The 10,330-nt window shown below is 47.0% G+C and overlaps 1 long non-coding RNA gene across 1 annotated transcript; it reads left to right on the top strand.

The window, feature by feature from the left end:
• Positions 1 to 734: 734 nt before the first annotated feature.
• Positions 735 to 4,866, top strand: LOC140905983 (uncharacterized). Its single transcript, XR_012157016.1, has 3 exons — positions 735 to 830; positions 3,934 to 4,007; positions 4,765 to 4,866. It is a non-coding gene; the product is annotated as an uncharacterized lncRNA (long non-coding RNA).
• Positions 4,867 to 10,330: the final 5,464 nt, after the last annotated feature.

The raw sequence follows: 10,330 nt of genomic DNA, 5'->3' as shown, positions 1-10,330 counted from the left end.
ATGGGGGATAACTGTTTCAGCAGCAGCACTGCTGAGAAGAATCTGGGCGTTGTAGTGGACCATAACCTCAACATGAGTCAGCAATGGGTTCAAACTACAGCACGGCAGATTTAGATTAAATCTCAGGAAAAACTTCCTAACTATACGAACAGTAGGACAATGGAACAGACTGCCTAGGGAGTTTGTGGAAGATGTTTCACTGGAACTTTTCAAAAGGAGTTTGGATAGCCATCTGTCTTAGACACAACAAATCCTGCATCTTGGTGGGGTGTGTGTGTGTGTGTTAGATTAGATGGCCCTTGTGGTCCTGTCTAACCCCATGTTCTATAGCAAGCGGTGGGGATCACCTTCAGGCGGGGGGGCAGGAAGGTGTCACAGTCAGAGGGTTAAAATAAGAAGCAGTTTTGAGCCTTTTGCTGCTTGTGGCACATATTTGCTGTGGCATGTAAGTACCACACTTTATTCTTCTTTACCGAGCCATGCTGTGTCCCCTGAAGATTTTCTCCCCATTGCCATAGCTGCACAGTACATGACTGAGTGTAAGAGTTTGCACTGTTTTTTTTAACTTCCCCCATACACTCTGTGTCCTAGCAAACTAGAAATACATGTTTTCCCAGCAGGAGGATTCTGGGCTGTTTCCCCCTGTTTTCCACATGACACATGAAGGGGGGAAAAGAAGAAAATAAACCAAAGGCAACAATGAAGGGAATTTCTACCTGTCTTGAGAAGGAAGTAGAAGGGAGGGGGAAAAGGTCATGCATAAAGTATATAAAACTGCAGCACAGAGAGCGGCAATGAACAGATCCTCCTGCACTATTTCTACAAACCAGGTAAGTACAAACTTCTTTCCTCACTCAAATTTACGGAGGGGAGAGACTAGAGAATAAGGGTACATCTACACAGGGATAAAAAAAATCTGCAGCTGGCCCAAGTCAGCTTACTTGGGCTCATGGGGCTCGGGCTGTGGAGCTAAAAAGTGCTGTGTAGACATTCAGGCTTGGGCTGGAGCCCAAGATCTGGGATCCAGAAGGTCCCCAGAGCTAGGGCTCCAGCCTAAGCCCAAACATCTACACAAACAATTTTTAGCCCTGCCGCCCCAGCCCTGTAAGCCTGAGTCAGCTGACACAGCCGTACCACAGGTCTATCCCTGTGTAGACATACCCATAGAGACTCCAAAGCTAAACCTGTTTTACAAATTGTAAACTCTTTCATAAAAACTCTTTAATTTAAATGGTGTTTGTGACCCCAGCCTGACAGCTGATTATTGTGTATTCCCTGATTTTACTGGTATCCTTGTGTTTCCCCTAAAGGGACCTAGGAGCCTAAAGGTTAGATCCACAAAAGGGTTTAGGTGCCTAAGTCTAACATTTAGGTGCTCCTGAGATCTTCAAAATCCCTGCTCAGCTACTCTAGCGGTACTTAAATGTCAGTTGTTAAAGTCCCCTGCCTATCTTGCTTGTGGGGCCTGCTCTGGTGGGTGTGCTCAGAGCATGCCTAACCCCACACCAAAACAGGAAGGGGAGAAAGCTGCCTCCCTTGTATCATTTAGCCCAGTAGTTAGGGCAGTGGGTTCAGTTCAGTTAGGGCAGTGGGTTCACCCTGGGTTCAGTTCTCCCCTCTGCATGATGTGGAGGAGGGATTTGAACTTGGATTTCCCACCTCTCAGGTGAGTGCCTTATCTGCTGGAATATGGGATAGAATGGCAGTGGGGTAGTCTCCCAATTGTGCCTGGTAAAGCTGTTCCGCTCTGCATAAATATGAGCCAGAGAGAATGAAAATGAATCTATCGTCAAAGAACACCAATGATTTTATTACAAGGAAAGATTCAGAGCCTGGATCCTGCAAACCCTTACCCAACTAAGCAGAAATGTCTGACAGGATCAGTCCCCCTGGGCTTGTTTAGACTAGAGGATTTAGTCAGATCATGTTCAACATCGTGTTCTTTCTCACATGGCTTTACCATGCTCTCCATCCACACCAAGAGTCCCTCCACCATGCATAGATCCTGCTAGGTTACGATTTCTATGCCAGGAGGCCTCCGAGAGTAGATCATAACTGAGGCTGGATCACATCATCTCAGCTGTGTTACTTCTGGCTTCTCTAGTCAAGTAGTTAACTGCCAATGCCTAAAGGAGGAAGCCATTTTGACAGGAAGCTAAACTACCAGTTTAAAGCTGAGGTTTTCAAAGCTGTCTACAGGATTTAGATGCACAGTTCCCATTAATTTTAGTGACAATTGGACATTCAAATGCCTTATACAACTTTTAAAATTTCAGCCTACATTTTTTCCAAGTAGAGCTGTAGGTCCCAGTTGTGAGCTATTTCCAGGGTGGACAAATCTTTTTGGCAAAGCACTCCCAATTCACCTGTGCAATATTCAGCTATAGATCTGACCAAAACGTGTCCATAAAGGCTTCTCACAAGAATAAGGATCAGCAGGATCAGGCGAATAGGAAAACTAAGGGCCTGATTCGATGAACACATGTGAGTGCCTAAATGTTTGCAGGGTCAAGCTTCACATTATGTACCCAGGACATCAGACTGCATTTACCAAAACATTACGGTGGGGATTTCAAATGTGCAAAAGTCCAGACATTCCAAAGATAAGGATCCCACGATGGCATTAACTGGCAGGCGTATGTTTAACTGCATAATACAAACATTCCACGTGGAAAGGGACTGACTTAACACTGCATGGAGAGCCTCAACTTTAGACGATTCAAACTTTGGGGCATTTCAAATACTCAGCTTTAACAATGAGATTAATTTTCTTGTTTGTTTGTTTTGAAAACATACATTTGATTCCTTGGCCGTTGCCATAAATGCTCCTGGGACAATGAGCGGTTTACATCTAATTGCTGCACCTGTCTTTATTTCAAGGGGGAAGGATGCCCCATTATAAGAGATCTCATCACTAGGAAACAGGATAACAAATAAATAATATCAATACAAATGCTAAACGTGTATATAGAACTTTGTCTTTTAAGCACAGTACAAATGTTAACTAATGAATGTGATATCCAGCAGAACTCTTCCTTTTCCTCAACTTTATTCCACAGTAGTCCCCTAAACCAGGGGTCTCGAACACACAGCGCAGGACGCAGGGATAGTTCCTGTGGCCGCCAAGCTCCCCTCCCCCCCCTTCTCCCCAGCGCGCCGCATCCCCGCTCCTCTGCCTACCTCCAAGTGCTTCCTGCCACCAAACAGCTGTTTGGCGGTGCTTAGTGCTTTCCAGGAGGGAGGAGGGAGGAGTGGGGAGCCGCACGCTCAGGGGAGGAGGTGGAGAAGAGGTGGGGCAGGGATTTGGAGAAAGGGTTGGAATGGGGCAGGGAGGGGGCAGACTTGGGGTGGGGACTTTGGGGAAGGTGTTGGAATGGGGTCGGGGAAGGGGTGGGAAGAAGTGGGCCAGGGGCTCATGGAAGGGGTGGAGTGGGAGTGAGGCCAAGGGTGTGGGGGGCTTTTGTACCTTTATATGAAAAGGTGTCAGTGATGCAGCCCTTGGGCCAATGTACTAGTCCTCATGTGGCTCTCGTGGTGATTCAAGTTTGAGATCCCTGCCCTAAACAATCCCTTTACATCTACACCATCCAATATTTTAAAGATTGGAACCATGTTTCCCACCAACTTTCAGATTGTTTACTCAAGCTACTGAGCATTTACCTCTTAATCTTTCTTCAAATGTCAGCCCCTCCAGCCCTTGATGGTTTTGCTGCTCTTCTTTGCATTTCAGCTGCTTTCTCTGAGATCTGTCTGGTCTCAGATATTCCATTGTGATAATACCAAAGCCATCTAGTTAGGGGCTCTCCCCTCCCTGCTCCATATAAAACATCTGCCTTCCTCTGCATAAGTAGTTCCAGAATTGCACTGCGGTGTATTTTTACTGTAGTGTCCTACTGCAGACTCCCCTAACTGACTGCTTGCTCTCATCCCCAGCTGTTTTTAAGTGTTTCCGAACAAAATGAGGAACCTCTAATGTGTGTTCTCACCCCTAGCACTGATGGCACAAGGTGAGTTCTGATGCATGTAAAGCTTCTCTCTCTCTCTACGGTTCATGCCCCCCCTTACTGTGATATCTGAGTGCCTCACAATCTTTCATGTATTTATCCTCACAACTTTGCTGTCAGCATGTGATGGGATGACCACCCCCCAGAGGCCTGGAAGTAGAGTTGCCAACTTTCTAATAGCAGAAAACTAAATACCCTTGCCCTGCCCCCTGTCCCGAGGCCCCACCCCACCTCTTCCCTGAGGCCCTGTCCCTTGCTCTCCTCCAACCTCGCTCACTAGCTCATTTTTACTGGGCTGGGGCAGGGGTGTGGGCTCTGGAGTGCAGGAAGGGGCTCTGGGCTGGGGGGGTTCAGAGTGGGGGGGTGAGGGCTCTGGGGTGGGGCTGGGGATGAGGAGTTTGGGGTTCAGGAGAGGGAGAGGGTCAGGGCTCCAGCTGGGGATGCAGGCTGTGGGGTGGGGCGGGGAATGAGGGGTTTGGGGTGCTGAAGGTACTCTGGGCTGGAGCAGAGGGGTTGAGAGCATGGGAGGGGGCTCTGCGCCGGGGTGCAGGCTCAGGAGGGAGTCTGGGTGCGGGAGACTGAGAAACAGAGAAGTGAGACAGATCCAGCCTCCCCACATAACTGCTGTGACCAAATCATCATAATTCTGTTTGTCTTCCCCCTCCACAGCTGGAGATAAGGCCCTTTTTACTTTTGACCTGACTCCCCTGGCTCTATTGAAACTTGACCCTCTCTCCTTTTTGTCATCCTTCTCCTCTAGCTGTGGGGGCTCTGAAGTTTTACCATTGCCCTGCCGGAGGAAGATGCTTCAGCACCCAGACCTGCAGAAAAGACCTGGATTAATGTGTTACCGTGTTTTATCCTACCCTTGGTAAGCAGTGGGGGATCAAAGGAACAAGTTGGGTTCAAAGACATCCCTAAAGAGTATGGATTGCAACTACGGTGGTGTCAGTAGGGCCTAAGCTTCTTCCCCAACTCCACAACCACAGACTGGCAGGAGAGGGGACTTAACTCAATGAGTGCCCCCACCTTCTAACTGAAGGAAGAGGCATTTGATAGTGGCAAATAATGTCCAATATTGAAAAATGCAAAGCAATGCACATTGGAGGGGAACATTTGAATTGACTGTTGCAACTTACAGGGTTCTACATTGTATCAGCTCCAGAGAGGGACCAGGGCATGAGTATAGACAGCTCCTCGAAGACCTCTGCAGTAAAAAATAGCTAGCAGGATGTTTGCAGCTGTAAGGAATAAGCTGGAGAAAAATATCATAATGCCTTTATATAAACCAATGTGTGCAGTACTGGTCACGCCATCCCCCAAAAAGGGATATTGTAGAAATAGATGGGCAGGAAGGGGCATTAAGAGAAGGGGCAACAAATATGAGGAGGGGTCTAGAAAAAACTCTCATATGAAGAGAGACTGAAAAGATTGAGATTGTTACACCTTTGGAAGGAGACAAATAAGAGGGGGCATGGAAAAAGTCGATACCATAATGAATGCTCTAGAAAAGGTACAGTGAGAGCTTCTGTTCTCCCTGTCTCATCACACATGAGCAAGGGGACATTTGATGCAATTAACAGTTTGCATATTCAAAAACTGGTAAATGGAAGTACTTTTTCAAACAACATGTAATTACATTGTGGAACTCATTGCCACAACAAGTCATCCAGGCCAAGAACTAACAGCATTCAAAATGGGACTGAGCATGTATATGAATATCCAGAGTTTCATAATTAGTTATGCTAAATCTTTTGTGAAGTTAAATCAGTCTCTAACTACAAGAGATGAGGGTAAAGGCAATGCCAATGTAAAGGCAGATTATTCCCCATATGCATATTTCCAAGGTTACTTGCACCTTCCTCTGAATCCCCTCGTGCTGGCCGCTGTCAGAGAGAGGTTACTGGACTAGGTGGACCACAGGTCTGATCCAGTATGGCCATTCCAGTGACCCTGTCTGCAATGAGGACCACAGAAGGCAATGTGGTGTGCAGATGTGAAACAGAGAGAGAAAGCAAAAAAGGAAGAGGGGAGAAAAGGGGGAAGAAGTAGCAGGAGAATAAATGCAAGTCCAGAGAATGGGAAAGAACTGGGGGTCGGGGGGACAGAGAATTAGGGAAAAGGGAAGAGAAGCAGGGAAGAATGAAAAGGGAGCAGAGAATTGGGGTGCAGGGAGAATAGAGGAAGGAAACAAAGAAGGGGAAAAGTGGGATGGAGATGCTCCATTACATGTTCAAGTTTTCTTTCCCTTCCACGCTACTAAAACAATGACACCCATGCCCCACCACTTCCCAGCCCTTGCCTCTTTCTCTCCTGTTCTGCTGTACTGGGTGATAAACCAGGAGAGTCATCCCCAAGAAAATGGTAACCCTTTCCCATATATGCCCAGTCAGACAGCCCTCGAAGCTCTCCCTCCTAATCAGTTCTCTCCTCTCTCTCGCAGCTAAATACACCAAGTGATGCGCCTCTCAGTATGAGTGTGATGTCATGAGGGTCATGGGCGGATTAGTACTGAAGGCTGTTTGCTGTGGCACTAATCTATGCCACAGATAGACAGGAGCTCCTCCACACCACATGCAGGACTGGCAGGTTATCTCCCTTCACCTCGCACAGCGACTAGACCCCTCACTAAGGATACTTTACTGCTCTCTCTCTCTCTCTCTCTTTTTTTCCTCCTAGAATCAGAACACGACTTGGAAGCTGATGTTTCTAACATCTCTACTAGTAACTCCTTGGAGAGACCCACATGCCAGGATAGTGATGATCCAAAATATTAAAATGTAAAATCAGCTGAAATGGTTGTTTATAAGTAAGTGTTTATAAAACATAACAACTATTCAAGCTTACGTGATGCACAGAAAGGTGAGGGGCCGACAGGTATAGTGCAAGCTTCATTCAGTTACTCCTGACCTGCAGCATCCCTGTTATGTCAGTCCTGGATCCCAAAATGGTACTGCCAATGCACTTCAGTCATATAACACAGCAACCTCTGCCACTTAGTCCTGAGTGTTTTGCGCACACACCTCCATACAGAGTACTACTAATTCCTTTCAATCTTTCCCTGCAACCACCCTGCTATTCCAGTCCTAAGCTCCCCACCTAGCTTTGCCAATGCCCCTCAGTCCTGCCCTGCAGCCCCCCTGCTATTCCAGTCCTGGGGTCCCCACACAGCTCTACCAATGCATGTGAAAAGATTCCATGGAATCTAATGAGATAAAATTTCTGAATGGAGAAAACCACACATGATAGTCTGAATGAGTAAAAGTCTGAAGTGGTCTGAAACCAAACATATTAGTTTGGGTTATTATTGGTCTCCAGATTAAATGTATGATATTAAGGAAGAACAAAATTGCAAACAATTAAACAATTGTCTAATTAAACAATAATAATGGGTTATTTAAACTACCCACATATAAATGTCACGTCAGGGCATGACATAAAGATGCAATTTCTGCACATCATAAACTATTGCTTCTTGATTAGCTGTGACCCACAAGAAGAGAAGTTGTTGTTGCCTTAGTCCTAAATTACACCCAGGACTCAGTTCAAGTAGCATGAAGAATCTACTAAGCATGAAACATACCATTCCCATCACCCCACTCCCCACAGCATATGCTTCCCTCCCCCCACCAGAAGGGAAAAGGGTAGGAACTCCCTGAAAGACCCTGACCCAAGAAGTAACCACTCTAGGGGAAGCTGTGGCCACATGGTGAGCCATGAGCGGAGCAGGGAAGCTGACTGACACTGACCACATGACAAGCAGAGGAGCAGGCTGCTGCAGGGCTCAGAGATCTGCCTACAGAGCAGACTGTGACCAGGAAGCTGCTACAGCTGAATTCAGATCCATGCAGACCTTGTGGGAAGCAGCAGCCACCCTGCAGTCAGATGGCTGAGCAGAGAGAGAACTGTCAGAGACTGTGGCTAGCTCAGGCTCTTAAAGGGACAGAAGCCTGAAGAAGGCTATTGAACCAAAGCACCCTACACACTGGGAATGAATCTGATAAGTGGTTGGTGGGCCCGGACTGGTTGTTCGATCCATGAGAAGAGGCTTTCGGCCTTGCTAAGGACAATTATCTACAGCCAGAGATCATGGGGGGCATGTAGCCTAGCTGCCACCACTCTTGGAGCAGCTTGCTATCACAGCAGCTAGGGGCCCCCCAAATGCGATACACCAAGGACCAATTCTGACCAGGAAACCTGCAAGTTCCTACATCCTTCATGGAGGACTGGGCAGGAGAGGGCTCCGGAGGCACGAGGCCTGAGGAGCTCTCTCCCTCAATTGAGCTGCTCCCAGGGGCCAAGGTAAAACTGGTTCCTAGCTTGAAGTGTAACTGCTTATGCCACTCCCCTTTCCTGACAGTCTCAAAGTTATCCCTTCGCTGGAGCGAGCTGCCTGAGCATTTATTGAGACCCACCAGGGCTAGTGCCTCTATTGCCTAGCAGCTGAAGCACCTTCTTCCCTTTTCTCCAAGTCATGCTACACCGCGTACACTACTGAGCACTGTAATAGACTTGCTGTATGACAGTACTGAGCAGCTATGTTAAACTGGTGGTAACCCTGGGATACCATTACATTCCAGGTGGGAGGCGACACAGTTGTTAGATTTGGCTGGCCGAGCTAGGGTTGCTGGTGCCATAGGTACAAGATACCAGGGGGCTGCACGGTCGGTGGAAATCAACAAACAATTGACATGCCCCCGATACATGGGAGGGGAAATAGACAGGTCACCACTGGTAGAGAAATATGGCAGCTCATCTTCATGCCCAAAGTGTGTACTGGGATTGGCTAAGGCTGGGCCAGCCATTCTGAACTAGCTGCAAGAATAAATGGCTAGAATGAGGCCATCAAGATGGATTTTCTTGGCCTGCTGCTCAAAAGCAAAGCCTAGTAGGTGTTTGAAGAACTGACACATGATAGCCCAGGGGAGTATGCCTCTGTCAAGGATGCCATAGAACAGTCTGTGGACCAAACCACAGACTGTGTGGAACGAAGCAGCCTTCAACAACCAGAGACAAACAAAATGGAGAATCTTCCTGCAATTTGAGGTATGCCCTCTATGGGGTAGAAAGGGATTATTACAATTTTGTTGGTAATTTAGGACTAAGGCAACAGCAGCTTCTCCTCTTGTGGGTCACAGACCTAGCTAATCAAAACAAAATAGCTTATGATATGGAGAAATTCCTTTCTTTGTCTCCTGGTTTTCCAGAGAATCCAGTTTGAACCAGTACGTACAGCCTCTCCAGGAGGTGTTAGTGATCTAGAAGTGTTACAACCTGAGTGAATTTGCCTAGTCACCTCCCACTGTTCTTTGTTCCTGGAAGAGCTGTGATTACCCTTCCCCTGCAATTACATACACTCCTTGGTCCACAATGATACATACAATTAACATGGGTTAGATTTAATTTATTGAATTAAGATTTGTCCAGGATACTGCAGGAAATTGCTGTTATCTGTCACAATCATAGATTTCCTCCACAAGTTCATCAACAACCACCCATCCATCAAACTCTCTCTAGGACACTCGCACACAGCGTCAACTTCCTGGACACCACAGTCAGCTTCAACAAGGGAACCCTACAGATAACTACATACAGGAAACTCACAGATCTCCAGATTTACCTCCACAGATCTAGCAAGCAACCCACACACACCAAGAAATCTGTTCTCTCCAGCCAGGAACTCAGATCCCACAGAATATGTTCCAAGGAAACAGTTCAGCATGCACACCTTAACATACTTAAAACCACCTTCACCAAACAATGACACTACAGAGAAGTAGATCATCTTATGAAATGGGCCATCCAATACAGAAAAAAACACTGACTGCGCACCCCTCGTTGTCACGTATGACCCCACTCTGGCCCTTACAGGGTATCTATGACATTTCAGGATGCAGTCATAACCACTGTGGGGTTGTGTCACCCCTACTCTGCAACCAAGGATGCCTCAGAATGCTTTGCTGCTGTAGCTCCCAACCTGGACTCCTCACAAACAGCCAAACATCATGCAGGTCTCACTCTGAGAATCTGCCTAGGGCCACGGTTCTGGTTCAGCAACTGTGATCCAAGCAGCCTGTCAGCAAACTCCTGCTGTGGTTATTACTTGCAAGGTAACCTCAACACACTCCCAGTCCCAAATTTCCCCCTCCCCCCAAAAAGGTGTTCTGTACTGTCCAGCCCTCTCCTGGACAGTTTAGATGTTTTAGGTCCATTGTCCCTGTTTATTGTTCCCTTACAACAACTTGCCACCTTAAATGGAATTACCCACACAGTTCACAACACTGTGTTGATTGTGATTAAAGAACAAAAAGTGTAACTACAAAGAG

Source organism: Lepidochelys kempii, chromosome 1, assembly GCF_965140265.1.
Source record: "Lepidochelys kempii isolate rLepKem1 chromosome 1, rLepKem1.hap2, whole genome shotgun sequence".
NCBI classification, from domain to species: domain Eukaryota; kingdom Metazoa; phylum Chordata; order Testudines; family Cheloniidae; genus Lepidochelys; species Lepidochelys kempii.
This window is presented reverse-complemented; position numbering and strand designations above follow the sequence as displayed.